This window comes from Suricata suricatta, chromosome 6 (genome assembly GCF_006229205.1).
Source record: "Suricata suricatta isolate VVHF042 chromosome 6, meerkat_22Aug2017_6uvM2_HiC, whole genome shotgun sequence".
NCBI classification, from domain to species: Eukaryota; Metazoa; Chordata; class Mammalia; order Carnivora; family Herpestidae; genus Suricata; species Suricata suricatta.
The window spans coordinates 130,037,163-130,059,317 of record NC_043705.1 but is presented as its reverse complement, the minus strand read 5'-3'; positions in this window follow the sequence as shown (position 1 = coordinate 130,059,317).

Below are 22,155 nucleotides of genomic sequence, written 5' to 3'. Positions count from 1 at the left end.
CAAAAGCCATGAGTGTTTATCCCAAAGACTTTCCCAAAAGATTGGAAAAAGGCTGAGGGAACATGTGGCATAGTCTGTTGCTTTACACATGGTGTTTTATTTTGTCTTTATGAAGACATATTTATCACAGTAGGAGAAGAGAACATAGTATATTTTACAGCCATTTTTCTTAATTTAAAACTTGTACCTATTTAGACATATGATATAAGGGATTCAGTGTGCACTATTGCATATTAAACAATAAGGACAGACTATTCAGGGGATTCATTTGCAAACATGAGCAACCATCTTTGTGTGAAGCAGAGTCTGGCATATTGCTTGCTGGTCAAGGCCCACTGGGGTTTCAGAATCTCCAGGCCCTCTCTAGCAAGGCCATCAAGTGAGGAGAAACAATGGTATGAGACTTCTAGAAGGACCCTGACATGTGGTCCCTGGGGATGTGGACATATAGTAAATTAAAGAGACCAGTGCCAAATTAGTTGTCTGCAGGTTTAAGAAAAAGAGACATATGTTATCATGGTGCATTAGGACCCGAGAAGAAAAGTGGGCCTAAACCCCCATACCTAAACCTCTCAGCCATTCTCTGTGGTTCTTTGAGGTCACAAAAGAGGCCTTAGCTTCTCCAATGTCCACCTGTGAAGGAGCTGGGGGAAGGGCCAACAGGGTAGGACTGCTCTCCAGTGACTGCTGGCAAAGATACACAAAGGCCCACTTCAACAGAGTGAGCTGCCAGCAGTGGACAGGATATGTTCTAATGAGGCCAGAAATCCCCCTTCTCTCTGGCAGTGACTGCTTATGTAAGAAAAGCTTGTCCATCATCCTACCCTTCAGTCCCCAAAACACTGGAAGTTCTTGATTCAATGAACACTAGGGGAGAAAATTCCCTTTAGGAAAGACACCCTCCAGTGTCCCAAGGTCTTAGAGTATGAGGAGGGCTCACCACAGCTCAGATCATACTCCCTTCTGCCCTTTATGTGCTTTGTCCACAAATCAAGTCTGTGCAGAGACTACATTTCATAAAGGGAAGTGGCCACGATGCCATGGAAACTGTCAAGATAATGAATGACAAAAAAAAAAAAAGAGAGAGAGAGAAAGAAAAGCACAGTTAAAATTAGCAACCTCAGAAATATAAAACCAATATCTACTTATGTAAGCTGAGATACCTCAATAAAACAGAAAAGAACTAGCATGTACATAAATGGTAACCCACAGAAGTATTGTTTTGCAGTAATGTTTTACACTTTTTTCGTGTTAATATTAGTATTCCTCAATTTCTCTAGAACATGTTTCATTTCAAAGTGCTGTTCATAGTACTGAACCAGCATTGTACAAACACCTTCCATTTTAGTATCCTTACACATCTGTTTCTTTCTATCTCCTACAATAAAAGAGGGTTATTTTTACCCACTTTGATGACATTCCTTTTAAAGAGTCTGCTAATGCAACATGATCTAAATTCAAATCCTAACCTACTCATTCCTCCCATCTCCTGGCCTCCTGGAATCACTTTTCAACTGAATATCTCATTTCTGTAAATAGTACCTTGATTCCAATATCTGGCTAAAGTAATAGAGCAACTTTTGACAGTTGGTTTCTCACAGTCTCAATAGATAACATATTTCTAATGTATTTTTTATTTTGGCCTCAAATATTCTATACTCAGTCTTTTATCAAGCTAACCACAGCCATAATTATGACAAAATTCAGAAATAAAGTGGTTTTTTCCCTATTTATACATATCTTCCTGTTTGCCTATCAACTTATAACAATATATTATAGCACTTAGAAAGTGTCTCACTAGCTTTCAAGGCCTTCCATGTCTGTGCAATACATGTTTATTTGTTTTATTGGAAAGCCATTTATGTCCCATAAAAGGAGTTTTCAATAAACTTTTCAATTGTTACGGCTGTCCAATTTTATTTCTAATATATATTTTCTGTTCTAATTTGTTTCTCATTGTTTCTCAGCCCCAAATGCTCTATTCATTGTAACTGCTGTTTCTGGCCCTTGTCACCCCCTTCTCTTCTCTGACATCCAAACCCTTATTACTTTTCAAAGGACACCAACTTTTTAATATCTTTATTAAGCTTCATCTGACTGCTTAAATCCATGTTAACCTCCTTAAAAATAGACTTAATTCCAGTTATTTAGACAGAGAGGATTTTCTATAAAGAAGTGTTTAAACATGCATGGGAGGAATGAACAGGCAAAAACAGGAACCAAGAGTTACCACAGATTTAAAAGTTGCAAGAAGCAGCCAGGATTCCTACATGTGCAGAAAAAATAGGAGAGAGAAAGAGAGAGAGAGAGAGAGTGAAAAGAGAAGAAGGAGGAGGAGGAGGAAGAGGAGGAGGAGGAGGGAGAGGAGGAGAAGTTGGTTATTAAAAGGCATTAAAAGGCCAGGGTAGCTGGGACCCAGACCTCTCATGAGGCTCCCCCTTAGCCCAGGTCAGCCTCTTCTAGCATCTTCAAATACAAGGAAATGAGATCGGGGGGGTGTGCGATGGCAGGAGAAAGAGGAAATTGGAAGGAGCAAGTACTGGGAACAGCTGCCATTGTCAGGGTAAAGAACAGTACCTTGAGTAATGCTAATAGAAATAGGCAACAAAGAGCCTTCTCTTCCTGGTTATGCCTCCTACTGGAAGAGCCTTTGTTTGAGTCAGTTGACAGCAGAAACGCGATATGCAGAGCCCCAGGCTGAGCATCACAAAACAGGATAGACAGGGGATGTCCAGCTTAGAGAAAGTTGCTGTATAACCTGCACACTTATCCAACTTTCAGCGTATCAGGGAAATTCATGCCGGATTACATACTGCCTACATATTTGAAATGTTATTCTTGCTTAGAAGCACAACAGACAATGCCAAGGACAACATTTTGATTGAACCCAATTACTTATTAAAAATTACAAAATAAAAATGATTTATAAAAATAATTACATTTTTCATTTGAAGCTGCTGATTGACCAATTGACTTAAATGTGTCATATATCTTTCATGCTGCTTGGTGGCTATTCTTCAAACTCAGTCAACGCTAAACTAGACCTCTATATTATCTAGATGTATGTATGCCTTGATTACCATGACTCTGTGTTCGAATAGTTCATGGAATTGTATTAACATTTACAATTTAAATCAAGTTTTAAAATTACTCCAACATTACAAATATCACTAATTATTGCCCCTCCCTTACAGGAAAGTTCCGATCTTACCCTCTAAACTATTCTCAGCAAATTGTAACGTTTTGCATTACTGCATATTCAGCATTTTTAAGCCTATCAGCAGCACATGCCCATAGGGAATATATATTTTAAGATGCAATATTAGATCATTCAAGGCAATAAAGTTATATTAATGTTTTAATTAGAGCATTAAATGGCTTCATTTGGTGTTCCTGCTACCACAAGGTCATTTAATCATCCTCCAAAAAACTGATTTAATGTCATTTATTTCTATATACTATGTATAGTCCAAAATAAGCACTTCCAATTTTTGGATTTCCTCCCAAATCTAAGTGGATAAACCAAGGTAAAAATTATTTATCTATATCTTACTCCATTATCTCTAAAGCAACAGAACCAGTAGGGTACAGAAAGATATTCATTATAATGAATTGGCTTACACAGTTACGGAGGCTAAGAAATCCCAGGATCTGCTGTCTGGAAGCCAGAGACCCAGGAGTGCTAGCGATCTAAGTGCTGGTCTTTACAGCCAGCAGGCTCTAGCTATAAGACCTGATGTTTCAGTTCAAGCCCAAAGGCCAGGAAAGATCAATGTCCAGGTCATGCAGTCAGATAGGAAGAGTTTCCTCTTATTACAGAGTCATCCTTTTTGTTCTATTCAGGCCTTCAAATGAGTTCATACGTGCTCCCCACATTATTAAGAGCAATTTTATTTGCTTCTTTTTTTAAGTTTATTTATGTATTTTGAGAAAGAGAGAGAGAGAGAGAGAGATTGAGGGAGCATGCCAGCAGAGGAGGGGCGAGAGAGGAAGAGAGAAAATCCCAAGCAGGCTCTGTGCTGTCATCACGGAGCCTAACATGGGGCTGGATTCCATAAACCCCAAGATCATGACCTGAGCTGAAATCAAGAGTCAGAAACCACCCAGGCTCCCTTTGAGGGCAATTGTCTTTACTTAGTCTGATTCAGATGTTAATTTCATCTAGAAACATCTTCACAGGGGCACCTGGGTGGCTCAGTTGGTTAAGCATCTGACTTTGGCTCAGGTCATGTTCTCACAGTTCATGGGTTCGAGCCCTGAGTTGGGCTCTGTGCTGACAACTGGCTCAGAGCCTGGGGCCTGTCTTCGAATTCTGTGTCTCCCTCTTTCTCTGATCTTCCCCTGATCACACTGTCTCTCTCTCTCAAAAATAAATAAAAAAAGAAAAGCATTAAAAAAATTTAGAAACACTTTCATGGAGGATGTTTACCAAACACCTCGGCATTCTGTGGCCTAATCAGGTTGACACATGATATGGACTGAATGTTGTGTCCCTTAAAAATTAATATATTGAAGACTTAATTCTCAAGGTAACCACATTTTGAGGGGGGCTTTGGGAGTGAATGAAGTCAGATAAGATTGTGAAAGTGAGGACCTCATGAGAGGTTAGTGCCCTTAAGAGAAGAGACACCAGAGAGCTTACTGTTTCTCTCCTCCATGTGAGGACAGAGCAAGAAGGCAGGCATCTGCAATAGGAATGCAGTCAATCAGATCTTCGGCATTGGGCTTCACAGCCTCTAACCTGTGAGAAATAAATTTCTGTTGCTTTATTCATCTGGTCTACATTACTTTGTTAACAAAGCCTGAGCAAACTGACAAAAATTCACCATCAAACTATGTAATCACAAGTAAATAAGAAGAGGAAGAAAAAGCTGAAAACAGAAATGCTAGTGGGTTTCATAGAAAAGGTACTTACTGAGTAATCTAAAGACTGAAAAAATAAGATTGTGTAAAAGTTTTTAAAAGAGGAATTTAGAAGCGCAGGTGCTCTTTTCTGCCTCAATAACAAAGCTCCAAGCAGTTGATGCAAAGCTATAGGTTCTATTGGTTACAGACTCAACACAATCAAAACTCTAATCATATGAAGTTCTTGATTCAGACTTGTTCTAGACCCACCTGCAACACATACACTGAAACTGATGGTGTGGTGCTGTCATGAAAACAAGGTCTACACAGAGAAATGAATGTGATTTGCCCTAATCCAGTTCCCAGGATATTTGCAAATAGCTCTATGCCCTAGCTACATATCCCAAGGCAAGGTATTGGAGGATTTCTTTTTGTAAAATCTTGGGATTATTAAAACCAATGGGAAATAACTCCAGAAAATGGTATTTGGGCACCTCTGTTAAAAAAGCAAATCCAGGGCATCTGATGGCTTAGTCGTTTGAGTACCAGACTCTTGATTTCCATCATGATCCCAGGGTCAAGGGATTGAGCCCTATTTCTCAGCAAGGAGCCTGCTTGAGATTCTGTCTGTCTGTCTGTCTGTCTGTCTCTCTGCTTTTTTTCCCTGCTTGCTCTCTCTCTCTCAAATAAAAGAAAATAAATAAAAATTAAAAAAAAGAGAAGGAAATGATCCCACAGGGTCTCATAATGCCGAATTAAGATTTTTGTGTTTCATTATTAACTATGAACCCAACTGTGAAATGTTTAATGCTTTCACAAACTGTTTAGTTTTTTTTCTCTGCTTGGTACAAGGCAGGATTGTATTTTCTTACTGATTGAATTTAGGCATGGAGCAGTACTGCTTTGGTCAGTAGACTGTGAGTCGAATAGATTTTTTTCTTTCTGGACAGAAACATTAAGAGCTTATTTCTGCCATAGCCATTGGCCATGATCTATAACCACCACCCCATCAGCCAGGGTCACCAAGTGAACATAATGGTGACACAAGGCAGATCCCCAAAGCCAACTTTGATGAACAGATAGTAAGAGACCTAAATTAAACCTTACCTTATTGTTAAGATTGTGGAGACATTTTTTAAAATTTCAATATAATATAGTTATCCTTACTGACTTAAAAATGAAAATTTCCAAAGACATTTGAGGAAAGCCTCTAATGAAAGACATATATCAAAGCAAACAAAAGGGAAAGAAATAGTTTACAAAAAAAGCACATATGCATTGAGAAAAAGAAATTTCAAAATTGAAATTTTAGAGTCATAGAAAAATACAAAAAATTGGGGGCATTAGAATAAAGACTATTCAGATAACAATGATAACAACATCTCTTTGAAAATTAAATAATGATAAGATCTAAGTTGGGGAAATTCTCCATGGACTAAGGAAAAATAAAGATTCTTTTAAAGGTAAGAATAAACTTACAATGTTAGCATTCTGCAACATCTTCATGAGTTACACAATACAATAAAAGAAAGAGGAAATATAAATAAAATAAATAAGAAAAATTTCTTAAATTAAATATTACAAACTATTCTATATTGAAATAAAAGGACAATTGAAAAATAGCTCACTAAAGAATTAAAAAATGAATTTACAACCTCATATCAAGACACATCATTGTGAAATTTGAAATTATCAAGGCAGGGAAATTTAATGGGCTTCAAACTTCTTAAGAACACATCTGAAACATGCAATGTCAAAGAAAAGAAGCCTTTAGAATTCTAAGAGAATATTCTTTACAATTCTAATGTGGTAAAGCCATCGGTCATGGGACAGTGCTAACTACCTCCAGTGTGAGTACTTTCAGGAAGCCATTGGAGATGGTGTTTGATCCAATTGAAGGACTAAATTAAGAAAGTGGAAGTCAAGGAATCCTGTCATTGGAAACAGATGATCCAGGGAAAGATGGAGGCAAATGAACTTTCAGAGCGATGGACAATAAAAATCCTCAGGAAGAAAGCTGTGTAGAATGACAAAGGAAGACACCAGGAGATAGAGCTGCAAGAGGGAATAAAAAAGAAAGAAAAGGAGGAAGGAAAATAAGGAGAGAAGGAAGAAGAAAAATTAAAACATTGTCTTTGAACATAATGAGATTTTTCATATCTATCCATGTTTGAAAACTGATTCATAGTAAGTACATAAAATTAGCAAGTGAAAGAAATGATACTATTATAAACTTTATAGAAAAAATAGAAATCAATAGGAGCAATGTAATCGTAGCATTTCCTGTGTCTGAAATTTGAATATTTACTATGATAACATAATGTAAAAATTTAGCATTGTTATAAAAATTGGTATATTAGAAAAATGGAATAAATACATGTATGTAGGCAATACATCTTTAATACACTTTTTAGAGCATTTTTAAAATGCTTATTCACTTTTTGAGAGAGAGAGAGAGAGAGAGAGAGAGCAAGTGCAAGTGGAGGAGGAACAGAGAGAGAGAGAGAGAGAGAGAGAGAGAGAGAGACACATACAGACTCCAAAGCAGGCTCCACGCTCTGAGCTGTGAGCCCAGAGCCTGATCAGGGCTAGGACCTATGAACCATGATTCAAGACCTGAGCTCAAGTCGGACATTTAACAGACTGAGCCACCCAGGTGTCCCAAGAATTTATGACATATAAAACCTCATTCCATATTATTATCATCATGTAATATATACACATGTGATGAAAAGCAAGAAATGGTTGTAAATTTAGAAGTATGGAAGTAAGTAGCAGAAAAAGGAAGTCGGTGGTTTTAAAGTGATTGTGGGGAAAATGAATTTAAAATGAGATAAAATAGGGGCGCCTGGGTGGCTCAGTCGGTTAAGCATCCGGCTTCGGCTCAGGTCATGATCTCATGGTTCGTGGGTTCGAGCCCCGCGTCGGGCTCTGTGCTGACAGCTAGCACCGAGTCTGGAGACTGCTTCGGATTCTGTATCTCCCTCTCTCTGACCCTCCCCTGCTCCAGCTGTCTCTGTCTCTCAAAAATAAATAAAAGAAACATAAAAAAAAATAAATAAATAAATAAAATAAAAAAATAAAATGAGATAAAATAAAAGCGAGCAGTAGATTTTTATAATTTTAAGCAGAAAGTATTTTTTTATTTTTTATGTTCTGAATATTCATCTTATAATAAAAATATATGATAATAAAATAACTAAGGAGCATAAATGTTTTTTGACTATATAAATAAATATATACTTTTTATCATTATTATCCACCTTTGGGAAGAGATTTTAGTAGAATAAAAATAAAATTAAAACAATGGTATCTCTTAATGGAATAAATAAATAAATCATTCATTTATTTATGTAGTTTATAATATGTTTTAATTTTTTACTCTTTATTTTACTGGAAAAATAATATGTGCAAAGTCCAATAAAATAAAACTCTTTGTTAGAAAAATTATGTTATAGTGACTATAAACAGGATATTTTTCTTAAAATATTTTTCAATGTTGTACAATTATTCTAGCAATGGATTCAAGTTGAAAAACCATTTAAAGAAAAATAGAGATAGAATTATTTAACAAAAGTGATAAAAGTATCCCTAAAGTATACCCATAATTTGATTGATTAATTTACAAAGATCTGAAAACGTAGGCTCCAACTATTCATGTTTACCAGCACATGAAGTTCACATTTTTTATTCTATACAGTTTTTAATGTTGTGTATTTCTTTACAAAGAAGTTTTACATTTCAAGAAATCATATTAAATCTTTTAAGGATCAAAAAGAAAACCATAAACAAAAAGTGTCATCTTCACATATTGGAGAATCTTGTGCCCACATTTAGGCTCAAAATTCAGGAAAACATAGTGGCCTTGAAAAGAGCAATGGACACCCCAGTAATTACAGACCAGAGTCTCTGAGTCTTAGAGGTAACCTCAACCCTTTGAATTTCTCTTTTTTAAATTTTTTAATGTTTTTATTTATTTTTGAGAGAGAGAGACACACACACACACAGCGTGAGCAGGGGAGGGTCAGAGAGAGAGGGAGACACAGAATCGGAAACAGGCTCCAGGCTCTGAGTTAGCTGTCAGCACAGAACCTGATGCGGGGCTTGAACCTACGAACCATGAGATCATGACCTGAGCTGAATTCGGGCGCTTAACCGACTAAGCCACCCAGGCACCTCCCACTCTGAATTTCTGATGGTCTGTAATAACTCCAGAGGATTGACACATCACTAAGAATACAAATTTAACCAAAAATGGAATAGAAATATATTTTTGTTGTGTCCAAAAGAAATTAAACTGTTATCAAATAAGAAAATATAATAAATTATACATTTACCTTTTTTGATACAGAATCTTATTAATAGACATTATTCAATTTGATCAGTAAATATTAATCCAAGTTTGTAAACAATGGATACATTTATATTTTGTATAAATAAAACTATGAATGATTACAATAATATATTCTGGATATAAATTTATACAGCATCTGTGTTATGTTAAAATTTGCCTGCATGTATGTACTATAAAAGCAAATATGGTTTATCATTAGCATACTAGCAATTAAATTGTAAATGCATGTCAGTATTGTATGTGAAGGATTGTCTCTCAGGACTACTACTGATTAGCCTTGTTTCATAATTTTATATACTTAATGTGATAACACTATAATTAGCACACTTGGTAATTCAGCTAATATTTCCCCTGGTTAGCCTGATTAAGGACATATACCATATATATTTGTTGTACTATGTCCAGTAATTATAATTTATGCAATGTGTAAAACAAATAGTTTAATGGATGGAATGCAGTTACCTAATGAGTTATAGAAAAAATGAGTAATAGAATCAGAACCCAACAGAGAAATATACTTAATTCTGTCCTAATAATATTTTTTGCTGCAGACATTCAGAATTCTAGTAAATATTTTGCATGCCATCATACTATTACAAATACGAAATCAAATACTTCTCATATTTGTAAATACATTTACATTTGTTCATTTTAATATTAATGAGAAACATATAAATATTTTAGATCTGTTTTTAACAAGCCTTAATAACAATTTAGTAAAGAAAAACCTTGAGATTGCTTTTTCAAGCTCAAGAGGAAAATTTGCAAGTGTTATGAATCCGTTCAGATGCCACTGGCAATGCAGATGTTTTATACAAAAGATATCTGGATTTTTCATTTATATATTCCTTTTTAATCAATATCTATAAATATATTTCTTCCACTTATGATTCTATTTTTGAAGCTACACTTATTTAAAAAGTATGTTTCACTTTTTGTGTTGTATGTTTTGTTTGTTGGTTAGTTTTAGTTTTTGTTTTCATAATTTGAAAGAGAGAGCATGACTGGGTAGAGGAGCAGAAGAGAGAGAGAATCTTAAGCTAGCTCTACACTCAGCACAGAGCCCAACACGAAGCCTGATCCCAAAGACTTTATGATGATGACCTTGGGATGATGACCTAAGCTGTAATCAAGAGTCAGATGCTCAGCTAACTGAGCCGTCCAGACACCTCTTGTGTTGAATTTTAATAGTATATTTATTATCACCAGCTCAGGTCTTGCTCATCAGAGTTCTAGAGGACCCTATTTTAAGGATGTATATCTACCCCAGGACAACTATTGAAGCTATAGAATTTGGCATAACTCTAACTTACATGGAAGAACAAGGATCAATTTCATATATTTCCTAACTAATTAGTAGTGTGAAAATGTCAAATGAGTGGTTAGATGAAGACTTTTTTGCATACTACTAAGAAATACTCATAACCCATTGTTTGGGAAGAGCAAAGAATAATTACGTATTGTCCTACCATTGACACCTATTAGCCTTAGAATGTAAAATGTTACATGTAATTTTTTTTTAATGAATTAGGGGAGTATTCTGTTTCAGAAATGATCCAGAGGTTGCATCCTGCTAAGAGGTCAAGGAAGATGATGGCTTGCAATTGTTTGTGTCTGCATTTAATTACAATTATTTGTAACTGCAATTAGATTTAAAAATATGGATATGATTGGTAGTCTCAGCTAAACGTTTGTAAAAGGAAGATGGCTATAAGAAAAGTAACACACCCAAAAAGATGGTTAAGAAAATTAATGACAAATTTAATACAATATTTTTATTTATACTTCGGTGGGTGCTGAGGTGTACCTTAAATGTGTAATCACTTCCCTTTCAGTGTGAATGAGGTCTGCAAATATGATGGAGTAGTCACTCCCATCATTAGGGGTTATGTTATATAACTGTTGTGGGGTCCGGCTGGATCTCTGGTAGAAAAACCAAGCGGCACTCGGAGATCTTGGTAGATCAGAGTTTTATTTTACACCAGTAAGCTCAGAGGTCTTTCTCCAGAGATCTGAGACAAGACCCCAAGCATGAGGGACAATTTATCTTCTGTTACCTCTGCATTCTGCACTAGTAGTAATTTGGTGCGCACAGCAAGCGGGGCAGGAAGAAACCAGAAGAGGAGCCTCTAAGTTATGGACTAGAGTTTATGTTAGTCTGGTGGGCCGTCTTATGGTGCATACTTTACTTATTTTTCCAATATAACAATATAAGATAATCAGCTCTATAATCACACTTTGGGATATAAGACTACTTAGTAGCAGACTAGAGAGAATTGCAACATTGCCAGTCTTGAAAAGGTAAACGTTCAGATTGTGAGTGGTTCTGCAGAGAAGGGCACATGGCAAAGAATTCGCTGCAGTCTTTAGGAGTTGAGAACATCTAGGAAGAAAATGGGGATTTTAGTAATGCAATCACAGAAACTGAATTCTGCCAACAATTGCATGAGCTTGGAAGAGGACCCCAGGCCTCAGGTGAAGGGCGCCTGGGTGGCTCAGTCGGTTGAGAGTCCGGCTTCAGCCCAGGTCATGATCTCACAGTTTGTGGGTTTGAGCCCTGTATCGGGCTCTGTGCTGACAGCTAGCTCAGAGCCTGAAATCTACTTCAGATTCTGTGTCTTCCTTTCTCTCTAACCGTCCCCTGCTTGCACTGTTTCTATCTCTCAAAAATAAATTTTAAAAAATCGTAAAAAATTAAAAAAAAGAGAGATATCAACCCAGCTACTCACCACTTGGATTCATAAACCCTGGAAATTGAGAAATAACAAAGTTGTGTTTTTATTTAAGCTCTGAAACCTGTAATAATATGTGATGTAGAAATGAAAAACTCTGAAGTATCCAATATAAACAATGGATAATACAACAGATAAATTTCCTAAATATGTCAGGTGGACATGTTTTCTTTAAGTAGAAAAACGAATACATTTCAATTATTAAATGAGTAAAGGAAGACAAAGTGGGTGCTGTGACTCTGTCTCCTTGAGATTTGGAATGGAGAAAGGCAGTGTAAAGTTAGATAAAGCTTTTCTGAAAGCTTCAAAGACTTCTTTATAGCAACTTTGAGAAATTAAACAACTATCTAATCAGAGCATCGGACCCATAGCAGAATCATAATAGAAAATATCCCATAACTTTGAAGCAGAGATTTTTGGGACCCTGATTATTTTCTCTGTAGCATGAAAAGAGAAGTATCTCTGTGTGCTAAAATAGTAGATACTGTAATGTATCATTCAAATTCTCCTTCAGCCTAGATGAATTTTTCTCCCAGTGGCTGGGGGTGAAGCTGGATGACATGTCTAGGCTTTCAGTCCTCTTTTTGAATTGCCATTTGCTAAAGAAATTTACTTTGCTCAATCGGCCCCTCATTTCTGCATTCAGTGACTGATCCTTATGGAGTACAAGATCTAGTCTCTTCTCCCGCACAACACATATCTCCCTGAAGGGCTATCCATTTTCAGTATCCCTGCAGAGTCAGCTCAAACACTTATGCTGCATTGACATCCAGTTTCTCTCTCTGTTCAATCAAGCTTTTTTTCTTCCCCATATGGGTTGATCTTTAAAGAACTGGCTAGGGGCACCTGGGTGGCTCAGTCGGTTAAGCCTCCGACATCGGCTCAGGTCAGATCTTATGTTTGTGGGTTCGAGCCCTGCATCAGGCTCTGTGCTCACAGCTAGCTCAGAGCCTGGAGCCTGCATCAGGTTCTGTGTCTCTTTCTCTGCTCCTCCCCCTCTCATACTCTGTCTCCCTATGTATCAAAAATAAATAAAACATTAAAAAATTTAAAGAACTGGCTAATAAATATACTGCATGCTCATTTTCATCTCAGAGTATTCTTCCTACAGAAATGAATAGACAAATGGTTATTCCAGAAGTGGGATGAGAAAGTAGACACTATGATAAGGTATTAGAACTGGATCACTATTTGTAGGCTGGTAATAAGGACATCACTAGGGGTTAAACTTGGACAGTGCTTGTTCCTGATATGTGTTAGCAGTGTATTTGTTAAGATTTCCACCAGTATCGAAATATAATGTTATGCCATTGGAAGGAAATGTACCTAAAATTGTACTATATTGGTGATTTGAGAAATATAGCAGAGGTAGCAATAATAAAGACAATGGAAATGGATGGCTAATGAAGAGAAAGACAGAAAAAAAGACTGAAGATGATTAATCTGAAGTCTTTATGTAATTGCCAATGATAAACTTGGCAGCTTATTAAGACACATCCATCTCCATTAGCTAGAGAGCAAACAAAGTTCAGGACTAGGCTCACCACTTAATCACAGAAAGAGCTGAGTTTTAGAGAAGTTTAAATTCTCAACCTAAACATACATACTATGCTAAGATCCAGCCTTGAGTGGGAAAGAATGAGACCCTGTGATAAGAAATGGGGACGTCTGTGATAATGCATTAGATATTCTTGAATCTCCAGAATAGCCTGAGTCTTCTGAATCTCAAAAAATGGGGCATTCCTTCCTTTTAGTGCACGGTAGTCTCTCCTTGCTGACAGAGAACACAAAGGCCTCTGTCCTGAGAGTCAGAACATTCTCTTCAAGATCTACCCTCCTAGTCATATGCTCCATAATTGGATTGAGCCAAAACATAACTTGTCTGGTGATGTTCTGAATCTACTAAGGGCACAAGGGACTCTAAAGGAAATATAGATATATAGAAATATAATTTACAAAATGTACCACCAGGAAAGGACCTTAGATACAGTACAACTATGCTGCCAAAGTGTCATCAAAACTCAAGCAGTCCATGGCTCAGACTAAGCGAAGTAGATGTATGAGATATTCCAATTTAAAAATTGGAAGTATAGACCAAAATGTTCAGAGATAGGATATAGCAGAATGATTACACGATGAAAGACTGGACCACCTACCAGATGACTATGTCCTAAAGGGCAGTTCAGAAGATATTCTAGTGATCAAATCAATACAGAATGCCCTGGTGAGAGGGTCTCCAGTGTCACTGAGAAGTTTAGTAATCAATCTGCAACTGGATTCCTTGTGTGGGTGGTATATTCTGTAAATTCCATACTTATATATCTATATCTATACCTATATCTGTATCTCCTTTGATCAACTTTATGTTTTATTTGCCCTTTTTCAGACCTACCTTTGGTCTCTTGGATTCTACCAGCACATAATGGCTAGATCCTGCAACTCCTTAAGAGACAAAGTAGGAGATGCCATATGAAAACTTGGCTTACTGAGAGCAATAAGGAAGATCACAATTACAGAAGCCAGGTGGTAGTTCTTAGCTGACAAAATCAAGGAGGGCATAATCATTACGAGTGACAAGGTTGGAGTGACAACCAAGGGCATCTGACCCTCCAAGAAATGGTAGAGGTAGTTAATTGGAAAAAAAGAAAAGCACACACATACACAAACAAAAGACAAAAAAAAAACAGCCTCCCTAGAAGAAAGATAGGAAGCCAACAAGGAAACTGGTCAATCCATACAGCCAACAGCCATTAGTGACTGAGAGCTTGCACTGAGCCATTAATAAAAAGTCACAATCTCTTGAGAAGAGAAGCCAACAATGGCAGATGAAAACAAAAAGCCAGCCAGATGTCTGAGGCCGGGTACTCCCCTTGCATTCTTCGGCTTCTGTGATCTTGCTCTCCTCTGGCATCAGCAGACTACTGAAGTAGCACAAAGATAAGTGCCCTCCCTTTTTTCCCTTGAGAACCCACGATCCCACCCACTTGTGCAGCCCATTGGAAGTTTCTGAGTACCCAGAAGCTGGCCAGGTGTAAAAGTAGGCCAGCACCAGAGCTCGGGGCTCAGCCTTTTGGAGATGACGCCATTGGGCCAGCACAGGTGCGGAATAAACAGTCTTTTCTGATTTCCCTCATCGCTTCCTGGGTGCCAAGTATTTGCTGTAACACTCTTGCCTAGTTTATAGATCTGAGAAAAACATTCCAGTTCCTCCAAAAGAATGACCCTAAAGCTTTAAAGCCAATGTATGTAGCCATGATTTCCTCAGTTCTTCACCAATGGGACTTAGGGTCATTTTTTTCAGGTAGGAATATACTGGGAAAGAAAAATACTCAAAAGATTGTTGGACTATTGTACAGTTAATTGATATTGATAGTAGGGAAATGGAGCATCCTCAAAGCCGTTTGTTAGAAAGAGAAATATATGGAAACTGAGTAATAGAGTCTGCCTAGCCCCACCTCATCCTTGGTTCACTGGGTGGATAGATGCATCTGTTGATTTTTTTTTCTCTCAATACCTAAAGGACAACTTTAGTAAGTAGCACAACATATATATTGGTTTCTCGGACAGTGGGATAAGGGTGGGGAAGATCAAAGCAGCAGTCTGAAAAGCTCTACTAAGATTGTAAATTAAAAACAATGTTTTACAACACATAAATAAAAGATAATTGTGCTACCCTGAAAGATTTGAAAAGGATACAAAGGTGATGCTCCTTAATCACAAAGGTGATTTAATTCATCAGAGGGGTCTTCAAAACCCAGACAGATACAAGAGAATGACAATACATTACTAATCAACTAATCAGTATCCCTAATTGCAGTTACTATGCTAAATATGTAGTATCTTTGCTACCGAATATTGGCCAAACCTCAGATACACGGCATGCAAACCTTTACTTGTTATATGCCAACTTTCTCATCTCTATCAAAAAGGGAGATCAAAAACAACTCAAATTTATGCAGGTAGGAAAATGGTGTAAATATCCAATCTTGCACCAGAGCAACGCTAACTCTCCTACTCTGTCTAAAGAGAATAGTTCTGTGTAGATATCCGGAAGCATATCAAAATGGTTCACTATATTGATGACATTTTGCAAATAAGGTGGGATGAGAAGGAAATGACAAGTACATTGTAGGTCTTCGCAGGACAAATATGCTATAAAATCCTCTGAAGTTTCAGGGCTGCCATATCAGTGAAAAGCTTAGAAAGCCAATGGTCTGCGTCATGCATTCCTATGTAAAGGAAGAATCACTGTAGCTCACATTCCACCATAGGAGAGTCACAGTGCTCTGGGGTACACGGTGCTCCGGGGTATTTAGAAAGACAGTATATTTTACGCTTGGGATTTTGTCCTAATCTATATGCCTGGTGTAATAAGAGCTAGCATGCTAGATGTTTGTACCTATGTATCTTTTTCAGAAAACAGAAAAGTGTTGGAAACAGTAGGGTATACACCAGGCAAGCACAAGTTTCTGTTATTTATCTTTGCCTTTGTCAGTCTCTCTTCCTGTCCCATCCAGTCCTCTTCTTTCTGTCTCTTTCAAACAGGTGGTGGGGGCTGGGGGTAGAGGTGCCTTGAAAACTCCAGGGGAAGAGTTCATCTTCTGTTGACATTTTTCAGAATGGCCATTGCTTAGGTGAAAATGTAAAGCAAGAGATTGCATTTTCAACTGTTTTCATCGTTGTTTTGTTTACTGTTTGCAAATAATTTTTTAAATAGTCCATCTACCAGTCATTCTAAAAGTGTGAGCGGTATCTGAATCACCTGGAAACCTTGGGAAATGTAAATTCTTGGACACCAGGCTACAAATACTGAATCAGCCAGTGTGTGGATGGAGCCTAACAATCCCTTTTCAATAAGGCCTCCAGGTGATTCTGATGCAATACCAAACTTTGAGATTGCTGTCATAGACAACCCAAACATTTCCTAATTGACTCTTATTACTTTAAAGCTAACCTGCTTTTTTAAATTAAGATAGAAATAACATTAGTCCAAATTATTAAATTCTCATTTTAGATTGTTAATCTAAAAGTTTAATACTGATGTATGTCCAACATAAGATTTTATTTTCCTGAACAAAAACAAAATCAGGATCATTGTATTTTAGTATAATTGAACACGTCACTCGAGTTTCCTCAAATACATCCCACATTAGTGTGCAATACTTGTTTTTTTCTATCATTCTATAATTAGCTAATTCCAGCAACTAAGTTTTTTTAATGGTTCATAAAAATAAAGGTAATTATATTCAGGGAAAGAAACAGGTTCAATATCATCTTGACTTACAAAAAAAAAGAGTAATAGTAATTAAAGGAAAGCAATTTAGATTGTTAGTTTTTGAGTTTAAATACCTTGGAAATGAAGTGGGAATGGAAATAGCGTAGAGAGAAATTGAGGTTGAAAACAGTGAAAGGGTCTTTCAGCTCCGCGTCAGTTCTGCAAGACAGATCCTGCGGTAATGCTGTGTATAACCACCGCCACCACCGCCACCACACACACGCGTGCACACACACACTCACACACACACATAAAACCAGAAAAAAAAATCACCTTTATTATCCACTGGAAAAAATTCATGCTGTGTCACATCAAGACAAGCCGCTACTACTGCACAGTAATTGGCAGCCGATAGTGTGATCCTACTGTTTCTAATCCTTGTTATTTTACAAGCACTTTTGTGAGCTTTCAAATTATAAAAAAAAAAGTTTTCAATCTTAATGTGTTGTTTAAAATGGTCTTATTGGACCATTATATGACTTAAGGATTTTGTTTTTTTATTTCTATAGTTGTATTAAGACACATCATAATTCCTTTTATTTTCCTATCCACAATAGCTCAAAAACTAATATTTCCTCAAGACTGTTTCTTCCAATTCTAATCCACCCTACATACATTTCCTTGAAACTGTGGGGGGGATTCTTTTAGATCGCATATTTTTATACTTTTGTCAATCACTTCGTATTTTCAAATATTTATACAAGCTCATTTTGTCTTTCAGCCCAGTTCAAAGGTGAATTACTTTTATGGAGAACCCCTCTCTTTGATTGCATTTTTCATTTCTTATGAAATAAAATAGTTGATAAACACTCTTATTTGCATGAAGAATTGATGAAAAGCTGGATTTATCTGCCGTCTCTCCAAAGATCTTCAATTATTGAAATATAGATATTCTTATTCATGGGAAGGTGACAGGATTCAAAGCTCCCCACATTTTCTGCCAGAAACCAACTGATCTAGCCAAAGAGCAGTAAGAACAGTGAGAAGAGTCATCAGCATCAGTGATGGCAGGGCTCAGGAGAGGCTGGAGTCTAATTAAGTAGTGTTTTCCGGTGCTCAGACCACCGGAAGCTTGGCTACATGCTGAGATTTGCCTGTAATGAATCTACAGGGACCCGGAGGCTCTCCACGCCATTCTAAATAAGCCTTCCCAGATTTGCACATGCATGTATGACAAAGGTGGAAAAATGTCATGCTGGCAATTATAACTATGCAAATATTGTTAAAATTCAGGGCTAAAATCCCATGCTTCTTTTTTCTTCTTATTGTTTTGCCCCCAGATACAATAAAATTTAGCCTCTCATGTGCAGAGTTTTTTCAGAGTAACAGAACAACAACCTATATGAAGACTGCTTGATATTAAATTCACGCATTTGGAAGCAATGCGGCACACCAAAGAGAAAATCTTTGTAATAAATCAACACACCCCAACTTTCATGGGCTGGACTAGATCTCTAGACAGATTTCATCTATAGGTGAAAACTTTTTCAAAAAGTCCACAGAGATTCTGGAAGGCCTGGGCTTTAGAAGGGGTTGAGGCTGACTCTGTATTGAGGCATGTGTGGGGCCTAGTAATCGCCAGATGGTAAAACTAAGTCGGGTTTTGCAAACTGTTAAATCAATAGTGTTTTAGATAATAAAATCGATATTTCGAGTTCTGTAAGAGCAGACAGGAAACGGCAAAGGTAGATATTAGAATGTGAAGCTGATGTCATGGCTGCTTTTTTTTTTTCCAGGCTTATTGAGGTATAATTGACACATAACGTGGTGCAAGTCTAAACTGTGCAACCAGTTGATTTGATACACCTATATATTGCAATATGATTAGCTGCTTTATTTATTCTTAATTTATTTTTTGAGAGAGAGAGAAAGAACATGAGTGGGGAGGGGCAGAGAGAGAGGGAGACACAGAATCTGAAGCAGGCTTTGGGCTCTGAGCTGTGAGTAGAGAGCATCATGTGGGGCTCGAACTCCCAATCCGGGCCAGAGCTGGGCTCAGACACTTAAAAGACTGAGCCATCCAGGCTCCCCTGATTAGCTGCTTTAAAAAAATACAATATGGAGCTTCCTTTTGATGAGTGTAGAGAAAATCTCATTCAGTATGTTTTCCATATTTATGCTTTGGATGCATCTGTAGACATTTACCAACAAGCTTGAAATCGGGAAGGGCTTTGCATGTTGCCGTGTGACAGGCAGGAGCTGTTGCAGAGGGCAAGTGTCATTTCCTGGTTTCTGAGCCACACTCGCTGCTCTCATGTCTCATTTGAAAAGCTGTCCTGGGGGTTGTAAGCTGCCTGCTTCTCAACTGCAACACTCTGGGCAGAGACCTTTGAGGCCCTTTTCAGAGGTTACGATTGGGTTTATAGGGTTCATTCCTTTTAAGCACTTGTCCTTATCTTGATGCATCTTGATGTCTCCTGACCATCCAGTGTCAGGATCAACTTGAGGTCTTGTGACCGGATCAGAAATCCTGAAAGTACCTAGAGATTATTAACCTGTAGTTTTCACCCCATGTCCTGGGGTAGCACATCTACTACTTCTATATGTAGCTTCTTCATTAACTATGAATTCCATGTAACAGTAATCTTATTAGTCAGCTATTTGATTTTACTGCTATAGCAAACTTACTCTGCAGCATAATTTTGAATCAGAATCATTTAAAATGAAGTGAGTATCATTATTTTCATACTCTATAAATCACTTGTTCTTCCGTCACTTGGATTTGTGGTAACACAGGGTACCCAGAAGTCATAAAAAATATTGGGATCCAAATAAGACAAAATCCCATTAGTCATTGCAGTTATAAAAAAATAAGCATTCTTCAAGTGCTTTTAAGGAGAGAAACATAGATAATCAATGAATTACTGAAGGTCTTCTGTAATATAGCACAAAAACTGATGGAATATTGCCTGGAAATTGTTGCAGAGAGGTTAAAATGCATATATGTACTGTCAACTAAGCATATAATGTGATTCAAATAAAAAATAGACTTATTTATCTAGCAATCTCACTTTCTACACTGAAATGCTTCCTATTATATGTACATCTATTTCACCTGTTCTATCTCTATGTTCCATTGCATAATAGTTATGGAAATGGGGTCAGATATTCTATAATTACATATGAGTTGTTATTGTTATAATACTAAATGGGTTTTCTATAAGACTAATAATTCCTGAAGATAGCTGGAGATTTTTCTACTTGTAAATTTTTTTTCAGTGTTACTTATATTATGAATACGGACATGACTTCTTTATATAAAAATTCCAAATCAGTAATATATGAGGTAGACATATAATAAGGCTGCCTTCATTAGGTTAATTGAGAGCATTTTAATGAAAAGACAATCTCATTTTGTAGCATACTCTCAGTTTAAGAATTCACTGTTGTCATAGTTGAAAATACAAGAGAATTTGAAAATGTGTGTTAAGAAAAAAATAAAAACTGTCAATGTACCACATAACATAAATCCAGGTCAATAGATTTTATACATGTAATACAGTCAACTTATATTGAAAGTTTATATTTATGCAACAGATAAATGGGAGAAATGTGGTCACAATGTAGTTTTTGAAAAAACTTAATGAGTTAAAATTTATTGTTCAATAAAGGTAAAAAGAAAATATCATTTCCATGAAGTGGTTCATACTCTGTAGTGTAAGTACCCAAAAGATACACTTTATTGTGTCTAGTGCCGTAGCTTGAATTCCAATAAGATGAAAACATCTTTAGAATGATGAACATTTACTCCCTGAATGAGGTTTTATTCAAGAGGGTCACCATTGCAACACAAGGACCAATAATGCATTACAGCTGTTTCTTTCCAGAAGGATTTTTGTGTGAGGCACAATCCAAATGCTAGTAAACATGATTGACCACAATGGTCACAATGGAAACAATATTAAAATAAGACCTGCTGGGAAAGATAAACGGCAACTTAAAAAATAATAATATACTTATAATTTCATTATGCAATGTATTCCTGAATAAACACTGAGAAAGAGAACATAATATTTGGCAATGACTTTTTGTGTTTTTAAATACAGTAATAACTCTCCAATGTAATTTAATTTTAAGATTTTAACAATTTTTAAAAAATTTATGTTTTTATTTAATTTTTGAAAGACAGACAGTGTGCAAGCAGGGGAGAGACAGAAAGAGAGGAAGACACAGAATCTGAAGCAGGTTCACAGGATCCTATCTGTCGGCACAGAGTTGGATGCGGGGTTTGAACTCACAGAGTATGAGATCATGACCTGAGGTGAAATCAGAAGCTTAACTGACTAAGCCATTGAGGTGCCCCAAGGCTTTATCCATTTTACACAATATCCTTGTTTTAATGGAAGTGTCTATTTTAGTATGCTTATTTTTACTTCATAACCCAACATAGGTAAGTGGGACCTTGAGCCATTCATTTAAACAATTATGCCTACTTTAGATTATTTTTTTTTATACAGAAACCTAAATGTAAACCAATTTTAAATGAATGCAACACTTAACTTATTTATTATAGTTGTACAGTACTCACCTCCTGATCCACAAAGGAAAACTCCCAAGACTCCCAGATACCTAAAGCCACAGATAGTTCCAAACCCTGCATACACTGTTTTTTCCTATACATACAAACCTATAATAAAGTTTAATGTATAAATTAGGCACAGAAGAGATTAACAACAATAAACAGTCTTAAAATAGAACAGTTCATAACAACATACAAAAATTATGTGAATGTGGTCTCTCTCAATGTATCTTATTGTACTGCATACACTCTTATTTTTATGAAGATGTAAGATGATCAAATGTCTATGTAATGTGATGAAGTGAAGTGAATGACCTTGGCACTGTGACCTAGCATTAGGCTAAGAATGACATTTTGATGTCGTAAATCAAAAGGAGGATCATCTATTTCTGGACTGTGATTGATCATGGATGACTGAAACCATGGAAAA